We start from the raw sequence: 17,223 nt of genomic DNA on the forward strand, positions 1-17,223 counted from the left end.
TTTTTTTTTAATAGTTTAATTGAGATATAATCCATATACCATAAAATTCATCCTTTTAAGATGAACGATTCAATGGTTTTAGTATACTTACAGAATTCTGCAACCATTACCACTGTCTAATTTTGAACATGCTCATCACTCCCAAAAGAAACTCCATAGCCATTAGCAGTCACTGTACCCCTAGACCCTGGAACTTCTAATTTACATTCTTTCTTCATGGATTTGACTATTCTTGACATTTCCTATAAATGGATTCACACAATATGTGGCTTCCTTCAGTTAGCATAGTGTTTCCAAGTTTCATCTGTGTTGTATAGTGTATCAGCACTGTCTTTCAGTTGCTGAATCTTAACCCATTGTATGGGTAATAGCACATTTTGCTTATGTATTCATCAGTTGATGGACATTTGATTGTTATACTTCTTGGCTATTATGAATAATGCTGCTATGAACATTTGTGTACAAGTTTTTATGGAGACATATTTTTCAATTATTTGGGAGATAAACTGAGGAGTGGAATTTTTGGTTTATGGGATAAGACTTGACCCTTGAATAGAAGAACTGCTGAATCCATATTTACTAGGCTGATCATGTGGTTTTCCTGAACAAACCTTTTGTTTCTTCGAAACTCATCTACCCACTCTGTCCTCAAAACACCAAGCCAGACTCAGCCTCCATGCTTGGAGTTGGGGAAGGCTCTGTGGAGGAGGAGATGTTGAAGCTGCAAGACTATTATATCAAAGAGCATAGATTTGGGATAGGATTAACCACTTGAGACTTTAGTTCAACCACCTGTTAAGCAGGAAATGATAACTATGGTGGAGGTAATGAAGATAATAGCAACCTCCTTCAAAAGGTCCCATGCATGCACTGCTGCACTCAGTGCCCCCGACCCTGCAGCAGGCCACTGCTGACCCACGCCTCCGCTGGAGACTCCTGGACACTCATGGGCAAGTCTGGGTCAGTCTCTTGTGGGGTCACTGCTTCTTTCTCCTGGGTCCTGGTGCACACAAGGTTCTGCTTGTGCCCTCCAAGAGTCTGTTTCCCCAGTCCTGTATGCGGCTCTATGGTGGGGTTAATGGCAACTTCCTCCAAGAAGGTTTATGCCATAGCCAGGTCTGCTGCACCCAGAGCCCCTGCCCCTGCAGCAGTCCACTGCTGTTTTGTACCTCCTCAGGAGACACTCAAACACTCAAAGGCAGGTCTGGCTCAGACTCTGTGGGGTCTCTTGGTGAGCACAAGATTTTGTTTGAGCCCTCCGAGCATCTCTGGCGGGTATGGGGTTTGATTCTAAATGCAATTTCACCCCTCCTGCCATCTTTCTGGGGCTTCTCCTTTGCCCTTGGATGTGGTGTATCTTTTTTGGTGGGATCCAACATTCTCCTGTGGATGGTTGTTCAGCAATGAGTTATAATTTTGGAGTTCTCGCAGGAGAAGATGAGTGCATGTCCTTCTATTCTGCCATCTTGGGTCTATCATTGATATGACACTGAAAGATGAACTCCTCAGGACAGTAAGTGCCCAATATGCTACTGGAGAACCGTGGAGAAATAACTCTAGAAAGAATGAAGAGATGGAACCAAAGCAAAAACAACACCCAGTTGTGGATGTGACTGGTGATGGAAGTAAATTCTGATGCTGTAAAGAACAATATTGCATAGGAACCTGGACTGTTAGGTCCATGAATCAAGATAAATTGGAAGTGGTCAAGCAGGAGATGGCAAAAGTGAACATCGAAATTTTAGGAATCAGTGAACTAAACTGGACCAGAATGGGTGAATTTAACTCAGATGACCATTATATCTACTACTGTAGGCAAGAAGTCCTTAGAAGAAATGGAGTAGCCCTCATAGTCAACAAAAGAGTCCAAAATGCAGTACTTGGATGCAATCTCAAGCATAACAGAATGATCTTTTGTCGTTTCCAAGGCAAACCATTCAATATCACAGTAATCCAAGTCTATGCCCCAACCACTAGTACTGAAGAAACTGAAGTTTAATGGTTCTAGGAAGACCTACAAGACCTTCTATAACTAGCATCCAAAAAAAGATGTCCTTTTCATTATAGGGGACTGGAATGCAAAAGTAAGAAGTAAAGAGATACCTGGAGTAACAGGCAAATTTGGCCTCGGAGTACAGAATGAAGCAGGGTAAAGGCTAGTAGAGTTTTGCCAAGAGAATGCACTGGTCATAGCAAACACCCTCTTCCAACAACACAAGAGAAGACTCTACACATGGACATCACAGATGGTCAATACCAAAATAAGACTGATTATGTTCTTTGCAGCCAAAGATGGAGAAGCTCTATACAGTCAGCAAAAACAAGACTGGGAGCTGACTGTGGCTCAGATCATGAACTCCTTATTGCCGAATTCAGACTTAAATTGAAGAAAGTAGGGAAAACCACTAGACCATTCAGGTATGACCTAATCAAATCCCTTACGATGATACAGTGAAAGTGACAAGTAGATTCAAGGAATTAGATCCGATAGAGTTCCTGAAGAACTATGAACGGAGGTTTGTGACATTGTACAGAAGGCAGTGATCAAGACCATCCCCAAGAAAAAGAAATGTAAAAAGGCAAAATCCTTGTCTAGGAGGCCTTGCAAATATCTGAGAAAAGAAGAGAAGCGAAAGGCAAAGGAGAAAAGGAAAGATATACCCATTTGAATGCAGAGTTCCAAAGAATAGCAAGGAGAGATAAGAAAGCCTTCCTCAGTGATCAGTGCAAAGAAGTAGAGGAAAACAATAGAATGGGGAAGACTAGAGATCTCTTCAAGAAAGTTAGAGATATCAAGGGAATATTTCATGCAAAGATGGGCATAATAAAGGACAGAAATCGCATGGAACTAACAGAAGTAGAAGATATTAAGAAGGGATGGCAAGAATACACAGAAGAACTATACAAAAAAGATCTTCATGACCCAGATAACCATGACGGTGTGATCACTTACCTAGAGCCGGACATCCTGGAATGAGAAGTCAAGTGGGTCTTAAGAAGCATCACCATGAACAAAGCTAGTGGAGGTGATGGAATTCCAGTTGAGCTATTTCAAATCTTAAAAGATGATGCTGGAAAAGTGCTGTACTCAATATGCCAGCAAATTTGGAAAACTCAGCAGTGGCCACCGGACTGGAAAAGGTCAGTTTTCATTTCAATCCCAAAGAAAGACAATGCCAAAGACTGTTCAAACTACTGCACAATTGCACTCATCTCTCACGTTAACAAAGTAATTCTCAAAATTCTCCAAGCCAGGCTTCAACAGTACATGAACCATGAACTTCCAGATGTTCAAACTGGATTTATAAAAGGCAGAGAAGCCAGAGATCAAATTGCCAACTCTGTTGGATCATTGAAAATGCAAGAGAGTTCCAGAAAAGCATCTACTTCTGGTTTATTGACTATGCCAAAGCCTTTGACTGTGTGGATCACAACAAACTGGAAAATTCTGAAAGAGATGGGAATACCAGACAACCTGACCTGCCTCTTGAGAAATCTGTAGGCAAGTCAAGAAGCATCAGTTAGAATTGGACATGGAACAACAGACTGGTTCCAAATCAGGAAAGGAGTACGTCAAGGCTGCATAGTGTCACCCTGCTTATTTACTTCCATGCAGAGTACATCATGTGAAATGCTGGGCTGGATGAAGCACAAGCTGGAATCAAGATTGCTGGGAGAAATATCAATAACCTCAGATATGCAGATGACACCACCCTTATGGCAGGAAGTGAAGAAGAACTAAAGAGCCTCTCGATGAAAGTGAAAGAGGAGGGTGAAAAAGTTGGCTTAAAACTCAACATTCAGAAAACTAAGATCATGGCATCTGGTCCCATCACTTCATGGCAAATAAATGGGGAAATAATGGAAACAGTAAGAGTCTTTATATCTTGAGCTCCAAAATCACTGCAGATGGTGACTGCAGCCATGAAATTAAAAGATGCCCGCTCCTTGGAAGAAAAGCTATGACCAACCTAGACAGCATGTTAAAAAGCAGAGACATTACTTTGCCAACAAAGGTCCGTCTAGTCAAATCTATGGTTTTTCCAGTAGTCATGTGTGGATGTGAGAGTTGGACTATAAAGAAAGCTGAGCACCAAAGAATTGATGCTTTTGAATTGTGGTGTTGGAGAAGCCTCTTGAGAGTCCCTTGGACTGCAAGGAGATCCAACCAGTCAATACTAAAGGAAATCAGTCCTGAATATTCATCGGAAGGACTGATGCTGAAGCTGAAACTCCAATCCTTTGGCCACCTGATGCGAAGAACTGACTCATTGAAAAAGACCCTGATGCTGGGAAAGATTGAAGGTGGGAGGAGAAGGGGACGACAGAGGATGAGATGGTTGGATGGCATCACCAACTCAATAGACGTGAGTTTGAGTAAACTCCGGGAGTTGGTAATGGATAGGGAAGCCTGGTGTGCTGCCATTCATGGGGTCACAAAGAGTTGGACACAGCTGAGCGACTGAACTGAACTGAACTGAACTGAACATGAGATAATGCAAATCAAATGCTCAGCACAGTGCCTGGCAGATAGCAGGTTGGGGGAGACCCCTTCTCCCTAGGAGGAGGAGGAGCTGGCTCTCAGGTGAGGTGGGGAAGGACACACCACAATGAGGAAAGAGTATGTGCAGTGACACATGTGTGAGAGCAAGTGGCTGGAGACAGGTGAGTGGCTGGAGAGTGGAAATAAAGCTGCCCAATTCCACAGTGGGCTCCTTGAGTGCAAAGAAAGCTGGATTTCATCCTTCCTGTAAGTCATTGATTCTGGGTAGATTGTGACAGGACCACTATCTGCATTTGAAGGAGCTCCCTGTCCAGCAGTGTGAGGCTGGAGCAGAGAGACCAGTGAGGGGGCTATTTAAAGAAATGTAGGTGAAAAATGAGGAGCCTAGGCTAGAGCCACAGCAATGGGAATCAAAAGAGTGGCCAAAAGGGGAAGAGATTTCCTGGTGGTTCAGTAGGTAAAGAATCCACCTGCAATGCGGAAGACCTGGGTTCGATTCCTGGGTTGGGAAGATCCCCTGGAGGAGGGCATGGCCACCCATTCCAGTATTCTTGTCTGGAGAATCCTCATGGACAGAGGAGCCTGGTGGGCTGCAGTCCATGGGGTTACAAAGAGTTGGTCATGACTGAGTGACTAAGCACAACACCCCAGTGGACAGCATGGCCATGAGGCCTCTGTTATGGCAGAATATTCTACATATAGGCCTTGCCTACTAAACCATCACGAGTCTTCAAGGAGGTACCCACTTTCCCAGCGACAGATTAGGAAACAGCCTGGAAGAAAGTAAGTCATTTGCTCAAAGTCCTAGCACAGGGCTCAATCTGAACCCAGGTCTGCCTGCTTTCTTTGTCTTGGTGTCTTCCTGGGTGACACTTAGCTGTACAGCAAAACCTGGGCTGCACTGGATGGGTGGGGAGAGTGGGGGGAGGACAGTGCTTCTCAGCAAGGGCTTGATGGGCAACTCAGAGCTCAGGTGGGGCAGGCTGAGGACTGGAAGGCCTCTCCGAGGAGCAAGACAGAGCGGGAAATAAAAGAATTTGCTCCAAAGGAGTTGAGGTGGTTCTGATCCTCTCTCTTCCCCCAGGGGCTGCCCACAACATGAAACCTCAGAAAGGAAAGAAGTGTGTTCAACGTAGACCATGATCCAGTTCCCCCAAGCGTGGAGTAAGGGTGACACATGGGTCTGGAGGTGAACACCTTACCTCCTCCGCCCAGAACGCCATCCCAGAGTGAGACGAGATCCCCTGGGCTTGGGGCCATCTTGGGGGTCACAGGGCTGGCGGCTGAGGCCAGGCTCTCCCAGATAGCCTGGGGCCTCTTCCTGACAGCAGGGGTGCAGAGACCCCCACCACCACTCTGCAGAAAATGTGCACACTCACAGAGAGTGGCGCTGTCCCAAGCCTGCCTCCTAGGAATGGATGAGAGGAGGAGCAGTGTAGATGCGACATGAGATGCCCCCTCCTGAGCTGAGGATGAGGGAGGGGCACCTGGAGGGGCGTCCCGAGCTGCTGAGCCTCACACACGAGGGGGAGCCCTTTGCTTCCTACTTTTACCCAGGCCCCCTTCACGTGGGCATCAGCCTTTGTCCCCAAGGCCCAGATGAGGACATGGCAGGGAACCATCTGGTCTTCTCCCAAGACCCTCAAACCCCACGCCCAGTGCCTCACCTGTCTCACCCCAATCACCCCCTTCTTCTCTGACCCCCGGGTCTTTATCCGTGTTTACCGTTTGTCAATTATGTGGCCTCAATACCTTGTACATAGAAAGCCAGCCAGCCAAGCGTGGAGACCCGGGGTCCCCTCCCCTGTCTCTCTTTTCCTTTGGGTTGGGGGAGCATGGGGTGGGGAGGAAGTCAGTCTCCCCTCCAGCTAAAAGTGACCATGGGCATTGTCTCTCTGCAGTCAATGGTTTCCCCTGGACCATAGCTGGAACTCCTGGGGTGGAGGTCGGGGTGAGGAGGGATGGTGGCCAGCAGGTGCCTGTGAGTGAGGGGCGTGTGGGTGGGGGGCTCAGGGGCACGGGGTGTGGCTGCACAGGTCACGTGATCTCTGGTTGACTCAGGCCTGGCTCAGTTAACCCTTCCCGTTGGAAGGTTCTAGGCCATCAACAGGTGTGTCCAGAGACCCCTTCTGGTGTCACTGGCCACTCGGCCACATCTCTCGGGCCACACAGAGGCCTCCAGCCACAAAGAAGGAAGAGGGAGACAGAGGATGGAGGAGGAGAAAGAGGAAGGAGACAGGAAGAGGGGAGAGGTGCAGTGGGGTGGGGCGGGGGGTCCAGGGGGGCCTCACAAGCCCTTCGGAGACACCTGGATCCTGGAGCGGTCAGCTCCAGGGTGGACGCTGGGCTCCCACTCGTTTCATCCCTAATATCAACCCCATAAGGCACGTATGCTTGTTTTCACTTTACAGCTGGGAAAATTGAGCTCAGAGAAGAAATCTGTGAAGTTCACTCAGCTGATCCTCAGCAGAGACTCCGACTCCGGAGTTTATGTGTTTGCTTCCTTCTTAGCGGCTCAGCCTCTGCCCTCCACCCCTGGAGTGGAGCCCACAGCCACGACCCAGCAGATCCTTGCCAGGCTGGGCCCTGCCTTCTCCAGGAACACGCTTGGCCCGGTTTCAGGGCCCAGATCTGTCCTGGAAAAGCCAGTCTCACAGCAAGGGTCATGGGCACTTCCCAGGGTGAGAGGGCCCGACCTGCATCCTCAGAGGAGGGCAGAGCAGAGCAGAGGCTTCAAAGAGGCAAGAGTTGGGGGTCCCAAGCATCCAAGCGGTGACTTCTCTCAGGAGAGACGCAGTGGCTTGGGGGGGGCTTGTGAGTCAGAGATACCAGCCTTTGAATCCTGACGCCCATTCATTGACTTCTGTCTTGGGCAGGTAGTGTAGCCTCTATGGGCCTGAGGTTCCTCACTCAGAATAGGGTGAGTAATAGTGAAGCCTGTCCCAAGGGGCATCCTCAGGAACGCAACCATCTTTGCAAAGTGCCCAGAGCACTGTCTTGGACAGGTCAGAAGCACCACGCATACTAGCAGAGTTTCATTCCTGTGCTTTTTAGCCTGGACCGACCTCTCCCAGGGCCCAACCACACACTCTTGTCTTCCCTAGGAGCTCAGATGGTAAAGAATCTGCCTGCAGTACAGGAGACCTGGGTTCGATTCCTGGGTTGGGAAGATCCCCTGAAGAAGAGAATGGCTTCCCACTCCAGTATTCTGGAGCTGGTGGATTTCAGTTCACGGGGTCACAAAGAGTCGGACACGACTGAACGAGTAACATTTTCACTTGGGCTCTCAGGACAACATGGCAGGAGTTCTGTTCACCTGCTCGTAACATGGTCTGGCCCTAACTTGAAGCTGCCCTCCTGGCACCGTTGTGGGCTCACCCTGCTTCTTTCATCAATGTCAGATGTCCCGGGGGCTTCCAAGTGAGGGATCTGCCTTAGCTATAAAGAAAGGGAAAATTCAACCTGATTGTGACCAAGGTGGACAGCCAGCAGCTAGTGTGTGGGTTCACTTCCTCCCAGAGTCTCCCTCTGTGCCAGTGAATAGACAGCTCTGATCCAGCCCAGAGGCCCTGGCTGCCCCCTCGTGCACACTGCTCCAACCAGGGCAGACAAGTCCTGGGCCCTTGCCCATGCACTGACAGCTTGGTGGTGGTTCTCTGCTGATAACCTCTCAATATCTGTTGCCCCTTTTCTTGGAGAGGAGGCTGAGCACAGACAGAAGGGTGGAGGACCAAGCGCGGTGGGGTGGGAGCAGCAATGGGCTTCAAGTGCACAGACCACACCCAGAGGGAAAGCCCTGCTGTTCACCAGATCTTCACCTTTGGCAATTAACTGATGTGAGAGGTCTCAGCGCCTTCCCCTGCCTTGGAGTATTTCATCATAGTATTCTTTCAGTCACAAACGGTTGAAAGATACCTCCTAAGAAGTTGACATTCTTCATCCTTTTTATCTACAAGGATGGTTTTCAGTGCCCTTCTAGACTAGAGCCTCGGTTCACAGCCCAACTGACCTACTTCTTACTCCAGCTCTGCCTCTAACCACAGCACCGGTTCCTCGGCTTCCAAACCCAAGGAGAATTCTCTGAGGAAATGTGACTTAGGAACTGAGATAGCAGTGGAGCAGAAGTCCAGGGATTCCCCAGGCGTGAGTTCTCCTCAGAAAGGACTATTGACCAGAGAACCTATCAGAAGATTGTTTGTGGGATACCACATGTGGCCAGAAAACCAAAATACAAAGCAGAAGCAATATTGTAACAAATTCAGTAAAGATTTGAAAAATGGTCCACATAAAAAAAAAAGTGGGAGGAGGAGGAGAGATAAAGATTCAGTGTTTCTCCACTGCCCCCTAAGCAGAGAACCTGGCATCCCCAGGAGCTGGTCTTGCCCTGGATCAGGTCCCACCTCATAGCAGCAAAGAGGCTGCCAGTTACCTGCAGAGAGAAGTATCCATGTGACAATCAATGGCTGGGAGGGCAGCGTCAAGAGAAGTCTATATGTGGAAGAGGATGCTGAACTGGGTGGGCGATGCCCTGGCCTTATCACTGCCCCACAGTCCAGCGTAGCACCAGGGCAGATGGCCTGTTCGATCTCCACCCTATTGGGCTTGGTTCAGTCCCCATCAGAAGGAGGGCCTTGTCCTCACGCACCACGGTGCTGTGTCACCCTACTCCATTGACCCCAGTGGCCTCCGTGTTACAGCCAGCTGCAATGGGAAGAGAAGCTGGCTGACTTTCAAAGTCAGGGGTGAGGAGAGGCAGGGCCCTGCCCTGCCTGGGCATATACTGGCAATGGCAGAAGGCAGGGGAGGTGCTCCTGAAGGAGAATTAACACATTTGATTCCAGAGGACTTAGAGATGAATTAAACAACTTTATTAGAATTCATTCAACTTGGAGTATTTATGACATTTCTCTCTGGTGACCCAGTGGCCATGGCTTAGGGAAATCAAGGTGGCAAATAATTGAGAATGCTTTCCATTTCCCGCTGGGATGGGTGATGGCTCAGCTGTGACCTCAGGCTGATGTGTGCTTGACAGGCACCTCTGATACTTACTAGCTACGTGATCTTGGACAAGTTGTACAACCTCCTTGAGTCTCGCTTTCCTCATCTGTAAAAATTAAACACAATCTCGTTTGTGAAGGACAGAGCTCAGGATAGAGTGGGTGCTCAATGGGTGTGTCCTCCTTCTAAAAGTGACCTTCCGTTACTTCTTTTGGTTCTCACCATCTCGTTTAACTAACTTGATTTATTTGGATTTTTTATTATACCCTGTGGTAGTTTTTAAATATGACCACAAATTCTTTGACATTCCTCTTTTCAAAAGGTGAAGACAAGAAGCCAAACAGCCTTCCTTCCTCTTGAAGACTGGCTGGACTAGGTGACTCATTTATGAAGAGGCTGTGGCAGCAGTGAAGGTGTGTGACTTCCGCAGCAAGATCCTAAGAGGATGTGGCTTCCGCTTTGTTCTCTCTTGGGTTGTCTGCCCTGTGGGCCACCCTGCCCTGAGGACACTCAGGCAGCACGTGCAGAGGCCCGTGTTGGGAGGATTGAAGGCCTCCCACCAACAGTCAGCACCAGCTTGCTGACCTTCCCAGAATCAGGGTCTCCAGCCCCAGTTGAGCCCTCAGATGACCACAGCTCTGGCTAATGTTTCAGCAGCAGTCTCTTGAAAGATCCCAAGCTAGAATGCTTCTGAATTTCTGACTCAAAGAAATATGTTTGTGAGATACAATAAATGCATGTTGTTGTTTTATGCTTCTACATCTTAGAGTGACTTGTTACCTATCAGAGGCTTCCCAGACGGCTCAGTGGATAAAGAATTTGCCTGCAATTAAGGAGACACAGGACATTCAGGCTTGATCCCTGGGTTGGGAAGATCCCCTGGAGGAGGGCATGCAACCCACTCCAGTATTCCCGCCTGGAGAATGGGCTGAAGAGCCTGGTGGGCTACAGTCCATAGGTTCGCAAAGAGTCAGACACAACTGCAGTGACACATACGCGTGTTACCTAGCAGTAGATAACCAATACATATCCATTGTCTTTCAAAGAAGTTTTGAAACTGCAACTAGGGGAAGGCATAGCTCTAACCAAACGGAAAGCTATTAGAACAAGATTTGAAAGATGAGAGTGGAGTAATAAATGGGGTGTGTCTCAGTAAGAGTCTGACTGTCCCCCTCAACCAGAAAATCTGGTTGAAGGCAAAACATAGCTCTAGGCTTCTTGGAAGCCAAGGCAAAATGGAAACTTGATGACTCATATTAAGGCTAGTTTTTTTTTTTTTTTTTCTTTTGGTTCTAAATGAGGATCGCATTTGACATGTGGGCCTTGAGATAAATAGCACCACACAACGTGGTGTAAGTTATCATGGTATCTTGCAGACATTCTACCTACTGTAGATCATACAGAGTGTGCTTGAAATATATGTATAGTTCATTTATAATGATATGCTTTGTACAATTTTCAGGAACTCTCGACGTTACAATGGGGAAAATATACTGCATTTTAAAAACTTTTAATACAGGCACTCAATTAAAGAAGTAGAGTATCAAAGCATTTATAGTGAAACATCTCCTACAGGGCACTTCCATTTCCCATGGTTAGTCCTATGCAACTGATTTCTGGTTTAATTTTCCTGGCATATTTTATCACATATAAATAATATATATATTTTGCCCCCTTTATTACATGAGTGGTAGCATATAATTGGCACCATTCTGCTCTGTGCTTGTCATTCAGTATTGACATATGACTTAAAAATAGCATTGCCCCTAATTATCATAATTTTTGATACTCTGTTTTTAATATTTCATTATTCAAAATTTGGCAATCTAAAAGAATCAGAAATAAATAAAAAGCACATGTAATCCCACTACCAAGATACTACCACTGTTAGACTCAGACATAGAGAACATAGAGAACAAACTCGTGGTTGCCAGGGGGGAGGGTGAATAAAGAGGGATGGATTGGGAGTTTGGGATTAGCAGATGCAAACTATTACATAGGGAATGGGTAAACAATAAGGTCCCACTGTATAGTACAGGGAACTATATTCCATATCCTGTGGTAAACCATAATGGAAAAGAATATGAAAGAGAATGGATATGTATAACTGAATCATTTTGCTGTACAGCAGAAATGAACACAACGTTGTAAATCAACTTACGTCAATAAAATAAATTTTAAAAAAAGATATCACCACTGTTAAACACAGTCTGTTTGAGTGTACTCTTTCCTGTTTTTCCCCTATGAATATGAAACTGTATAATGTGCTTAATTATTCAGACTGTCAAAAGCATTTTACATTCTGTGCCCCCTTCCCATTTACTTTTACACAACCCCTTTTCCTCTCCCTTGCCTTTAATCAGGTTTTGAGCATACGCAGGTTTTTCTTATGAAGCATATTTGTTTTCTTACTAGTGTTCTGCCCAGCCCAGGATTGACAAGAACCTGCCTTTTCTGGGACTTTTTCATGCTGCTCGGAGAACAGTTTTGGTTAACCTCTGTCACCAGAGCATCCCCCAGAGGGAAAACCAAAATTGTGAAGCATCATTTACGCTTACTCATAAAGGACTTTCTTAGATTGCCAAGATCAGATAGTTAGGGCCACAAAGGCTGCAGATGGCCAACCCCCTACATGATAACACTCAATTTTCAAGGGAACAAAGAGAGCCAGGAAAATCCTTTCCAACAAGAGCCCCAAAGGTGGTTGTTTCCACAAACACACCTTAGCACCTATGGGCTTCTCCATGGAGCTAGCTGCCTTAGGTCTAGGCATCCCCTCTGGTCTTGAAGTTGCTGCTATGGGGTATTCCTGTCTGGGAGTAATCAACACAGTAATTCCTTTATCCATCACCTTCCCAGACTACAAACCTTATCTCCTAACAACAAATTTTTTTCTTACTGGAAAAGGGCCAGTTATAACTTATATGTTCATCCCTTGTCAGCATCTGCCCTTCTTTTTCAAGATTTTTTTTTTGATGTGGACCATTTTTTAAAGTCTTCATTGAATTTGTTACAATATAGCTTCTGTCTTATATTTTGATTTCTTGGCCCCAGGGCATGTGGGATCTTAGTTCCCTTACTGGGGATCGAACCAGCACTCCTTGCATTGGAAGGTGAAATCTTAACCACTGGATGCCCGGGGAAGTGCCTGACCTCTTTCAAAGACTGGAAATCTAGTCATAATTGTACAGAGAATTTTGAAAAGAACAGGAATGACAACATTTCAGATAGATAACATTGAAAGGGATAAGCCATTTATAGTTTAATCTTTTTTCTAATATGCATTCTCTCCTGGGAGATAAAGGAGACCAAAGAAAGTGATAATACTAATGATACCAACATTAATTGAGGGTTTATTGATTCTGAGCTTCATGTGAAGTTTTGTGCATATTACAGTTTCACTTAATTCTTATAACCATTCTAAGAGGTTAGTACAATATTCTACCCATTTTATAGAAAAGTAAAGAACCAGGAGTCAAACTCAGGTCTCTACGACTCCAGAGCGTAAGCTCTAGACTATAATGTTCCACTACTGGACAACGGAAAAAAGGCTACAATGATTTCAAATGTGGAAATTTCAGAGTATTATTGGTACAACAGTTGGAATTAGGTACTATGTAATGTATCATGTGCCATAGCTAGCACTCTAGAACAAGAGAGTATTCTAGCACAAAAGTGAAAGTGAAAGAAAACTTGAACCCTGAACCCTGTATAATGTAATAGCTTATTAATTAATGTCTGCTGTCCCCAGAGATCCATGTAAGTGAAAAAGATGAATAAAACAGCAATTATCCTTGGGAATCAAAGACAGTGAAAGAATACGCTCTCAAATTTGATTATGTAGGTTTCAACCCCGGCTTTTGCCACCTTAGGCATCTTCTTTAAAGCCAGTTTTCTCATCTGTAAAATGGGGGATAATAGTATTTATCTGGAGGTTTGCAGTAGTAAATTAATGCTCCATTTAAAGCACATGATGCTCAGTAAATCCTAGCTATTACACTTTACCCAGGGAGTTATAATGTGCCAACAGCTTCTATCAATGACAGCAGCCTTCAGTTAAACAATCTGCAGAGATTCAATGGGCAATATTGGGCAATACATGCATTAAAAAAACCACGCTGCTGATCAGGACGCAGTGACCGTATCACTGTTAATTTAGTAGCACACCTGTAGTAGTGTTTGCTAAGAAAAGACCAACACCCAGTCTTCTATTCTATACAGATACTCTAAGTTGTCCTTGGGTTCCTAAACAAAACTATATTGCATATGTGCATAGGACGTTCTCTCCTACTCTGAGTTAGTGATTTGCAGTGGGGCTGCCCAGGCAGTCTGTCCTGGGTTAACTCTTCCTCACCTAGAAGCCAATTTAGCCACGAGAGAGACAGGCTGGGGAAGGCTTCTCTGTCATTGCTGCAAGTTCTAACACTTGATTTTTCTACCAACTGACAAGAGGGCTGCATTTGGTGAATAACCTGGCAGAGAGTAAGAAACAGACTTGGAGTTTGAATCCTGGATCTACCATTTACTATGTAGCGATATGAAACAATGTATTAGCTTCTCTCTAAACCTCAGGTTCCCTTCAGCGGCAGGAAAGGGAATTAAGATAATGTTATAAAACATGCCGTAGGAGTGGTGGGCAGGCACTTGGTAAACTGTAGCAATCATTTGCTGTGCAGATCAAACTAGTGACTCCAATCATGGTTTTCACCTCAAGCCCCTTCCTTTTGCTATGTACATATTGTTAAGATGACATCAACATGAACAGTAGTGTCCATTATAAGCAACAAAAATCCAGCCTCTACGTTTGATGAAGCACGGTGGAGGACAAAAAGAAGAACAAGGTATAACCTCTGCTTTCCCATAGTTCATAATCTTGTAGGGGGGAGTATATAACAATGTTAATTTAAGACAAACTGAGATAAGTATGGCCCTGAAGTACCATTGGAGTCTGATAAAGAAGGAAGTTATTTTGATGAGAGTAACATGCTTCATCCACGGGGCCAGGTGGAAAGCTAGGAAGACACTGGACAGGCTGCAAGCCTTCTGCTAGGTAAGCAGGTTAAGGGAGATGGGTGTGAAGAGATTCTGTTTGCCAGGGAGTAGGAACAGGTGTTCTATGGACAGCTCCTGGATTAGAGGACAGAATGATTTAAACAGAGGATGATGACAGACCTGAGGTTTGACAGGTAAGGGCTCAAGAAGTCTTCCTCTTGGCAGCAGGCTGGAGGAGTGGACTGAGAGGTCATTCTTTGGGCAAGTGTGGCAAGAAAAATTGGTGAGGCCTCCTGCCCCAGGGCAGAAGGTTGCTACCCATCACCCAAGGGTCTGGAGACACACCACGTAGAATCAAGGTTCTTTTGCTCACCTAAAATCATAGCCTCATTTACTCTAGGAGGAGGAGAAATACAGACCACCCTCTGATTCTCTTCTATCCAATTACTAGTACTCTTTTCAAAGTATATATATTTATGTATTTGTCCGAGCCAGGTCTTATTTGCAGCTCATGGAAACTTTGATCTTCATTGTAGCATGTGGGATCTAGTTCCCTGATCAGGGATCTGCTTTGGGAGGACGGAGTCTTAGCCACTGGACCACCAGGGAAATCCCCAATTACCAGCACTCTTGAGGAGCATCTTATACTGACTTCCAGAAGGGGGGGCCAGATTTGTCACTAGGGCTCATTTTCTGGGGTAAACTCTGTATTTTCTTAGAGAAAATGAGTTCCCGAGGAACACAGGGCCGTTCTGACAGCTAGTGTTTTGGTAGTGCTTGGCCCTTGGCCCCCCAGGTGGGTTCTAGGGTAAAATATTAATAACCCATCCTGGCTGCCCCGCTGAGTCTGTTATCACGTGAGGCTGCTTCCATCGTGAGCGTCAGGCCAGGCCCCTTCCTGTCTCTGCAGCACTCCTCGCCCCCATTGGCTGGAGCCCCTTGACCCCCTCACCAGGGTGTGGGCTTCCGGACTGGTCCTGATGAGACAGGAAGAACTAAGGAGGTTCTGGGACTCACTCAGCAAGAAGCCACGCCCGTTTGCAGGCCAGTCGAGACCTCGTGTCTTGGCTCCTGGTACCCTAGGCATTACCGTGTACCTCAGCTCTGATCACAGGATCCCTGTCATTCTCCTTCCATCTGAGTTTCCGTTCTGAGGAACTAGACTCAGACCCCTAAGCCGAAGGTCCTTCCCCGATCTTGCCATTGCCCCACAGGAAGTGGAGGAAGCACTGCTCTTAAAGCTCAGCCCTGGGCTGGGGCTCCTAGGCGAGCTACACGGTTCCTGCAGTCCTGTTCTCATGCTCCAGGTTCCTGACTGGGACTTAACTTCTTGGATACGGACCACTGTACCAGATTGTGCTTTTGGTCGACTGCCTCGTCCTCCGGATTCAATGCTTCACCCGCTGGGCTGGACTTCCTACTACCTGCTTCAGCTCAAGCTGCTGCCCCAATGCCCGGCTTTGCTCAGTGAGTGGGTAGAATTCCAGAGCTTGCCCCACCCCGTCTGCCCTGTTCTTCTGCAGTTAACTGAGCCGTGCTCAGCCTGACTTCAGCAAGGGTATGTGCATGTACTCTTGCTCAATGTTGACCCAAAAGTCAAAATGGAGACAGGAGACCATACCTACGCGAAGTTATTTCACATACATGGTTCTATAATATAAAATTACCTAAAACATTATTTTAAAAATGAAACACCTCAATTATCACACAAAACATATTTTAAAGGGCTTAATGGGCTTCCCTGGTGGCTCAGACAGTAAACAATCAGCCTGCAATGCAAGAGACCTGGGTTTGATCCCTGGGTTGGGAAGATCCCCTGGAGAAGGGAATGGCTACCCACTCCGGTATTCTTGCCTGGAGAATCCCATGGACAGAGGAGCCTGGTGGGCTGCAGTCTATGGGGTTGCAGAGTTGGACACAGCTGAGTGACTAACACACCAACAGACCCAAACATTCAAGTGCAGTGGGAGCTTCACCCCTCCCCTCTTCCCCCCTCCTCCTCCCAGCACCACGGCCTGGTGGATAATATTTGGAATACGTTTTGGTTTGTCTTAATAGCCTCAAATGACCTTCATTTCAGTTGAAACAATTGAAGCCAACATTTCCAAAATAGAAATCAGGTAAGAAGTAATGTTTAACTTTGTTAGTCCAGTAAACACCTTTGGAAGAGTAGGCCTGTGCCTGCCAGCAACTTGGCTGTATCTACATGTTCTCTCATAAAACCGAGGAGGTCACCTACTCTAAAGTCAAAGTCTGCCCAACCAGCCACCACTGAAATCCAGCCCCCAGAGCATTACTCAACAGGAAAGGGGTGAGTTATAGAGTGCTGCAACAACTTCCTTCATAGCTCCTGCTCAGTAAGAATCTTCTGAAGCTATTGCTCTTGGGAAAGACAATTAGTTTAGATTCTGCTTATAAAACAAAGTGCCCTTACATGAAGTAAGGACACACGATAGTCTGGCAACTCACTGGAAAGCGTCTGGCAGCACTGCAGTCCGAGGTCCAGGCTGGGACTGTCAGGGTTTTTTTTTTTAACCCAGGAAATATCATTTAAGTCAAGAGGACCAGGGGGAAATCCACAGAACAGTCTGCCTCTTATAACCACACCACTTCCTCATTTCCATCCCCGTCTGTTAGGATATTACTGCTTTGGAAATTTTTTCTTTCTTGAAAAATCTCAAGTCTAAATATCAGCCCAGTAGGACATTCTTTGATCTAAGAAGTCCAAT

The 17,223-nt window shown here is 46.2% G+C and overlaps 1 long non-coding RNA gene across 1 annotated transcript; it reads left to right on the forward strand.

The window, feature by feature from the left end:
* The first annotated feature begins 251 nt into the window (after positions 1 to 251).
* Positions 252 to 10,261, forward strand: LOC145526230 (uncharacterized). The gene is made up of 2 exons (XR_014068788.1): positions 252 to 5,287; positions 9,825 to 10,261. It is a non-coding gene; the product is annotated as an uncharacterized LOC145526230 (long non-coding RNA).
* Positions 10,262 to 17,223: the final 6,962 nt, after the last annotated feature.

The sequence above is a fragment of the Giraffa tippelskirchi genome, chromosome 2 (assembly GCF_054371585.1).
Source record: "Giraffa tippelskirchi isolate mGirTip1 chromosome 2, T2T-mGirTip1v1.2.pri, whole genome shotgun sequence".
NCBI lineage: Eukaryota > Metazoa > Chordata > Mammalia > Artiodactyla > Giraffidae > Giraffa > Giraffa tippelskirchi.